Source organism: Trichomycterus rosablanca, chromosome 9 (assembly GCF_030014385.1).
Source record: "Trichomycterus rosablanca isolate fTriRos1 chromosome 9, fTriRos1.hap1, whole genome shotgun sequence".
Classification (NCBI taxonomy): domain Eukaryota; kingdom Metazoa; phylum Chordata; class Actinopteri; order Siluriformes; family Trichomycteridae; genus Trichomycterus; species Trichomycterus rosablanca.
The window spans coordinates 22,476,253-22,476,898 of record NC_085996.1 but is presented as its reverse complement, the minus strand read 5'-3'; the positions used below and the strand labels follow the sequence as shown (position 1 = coordinate 22,476,898).

The window sequence follows — 646 nt, the reverse complement described above, 5'->3', positions numbered from 1 at the left end:
ACTCGGTATTTAAGTAAAAATTCATTAAAAGTAATAGTACTTTTACTTGAGTACACTATTTCAGTATTCTTTCCACCTCTGGTATTTACGTATTGAGTACATTTTGTACCTTTAGGAATTCCATAGTCAATGGAAAAGTGTGCTTCTCTACACACATGGGCATCTATGTACAGGTTGTTTATTTCTTTATAAACTAAGCAAACTCTTACGCTTGTCGAAGCATAAAGCAACTAACTCGGGTAATGAAGTTTTGAAATTTCCCAGACTTCATCAACAAACAGTAGTATTTAATGTCTCCTATTTTTAAACCAGTATAGAAACCCCACCTCTCGGCAGGGCATCAAAAAATTAGTTGATACTCATAATGTTCCTCCCCACGGAAATCTTTAGTAAAAGGCGAAAGATTTAAACGAGATGAAGAGAAACCAGAGTGTATACTTCTTAAGGTCGTGCCGAAACACCGCAGTAAATGCGAAGTATTTCTATAAAACGGTAGGCTACAAATTACGCGCCTTTGCTTCTAAACAAAACAATGTTTACTTATTACAACCAACAGCGTTTTAGCATGAAAGATCGATTTAAAAAAAAAAAAAAAAGAAATTATATAAAATCCAGTGACCTTTTTGCGATTACAGCATGCGGTGCA

At 34.7% G+C, this 646-nt stretch overlaps 1 non-coding gene across 1 annotated transcript; it reads right to left on the bottom strand.

The window, feature by feature from the left end:
- Window positions 1-319: 319 nt before the first annotated feature.
- Window positions 320-434, bottom strand: LOC134320953 (U5 spliceosomal RNA). Its single transcript, XR_010013762.1, has one exon. It is a non-coding gene; the product is annotated as a U5 spliceosomal RNA (small nuclear RNA).
- Between the last annotated feature and the right edge of the window lie 212 nt (window positions 435-646).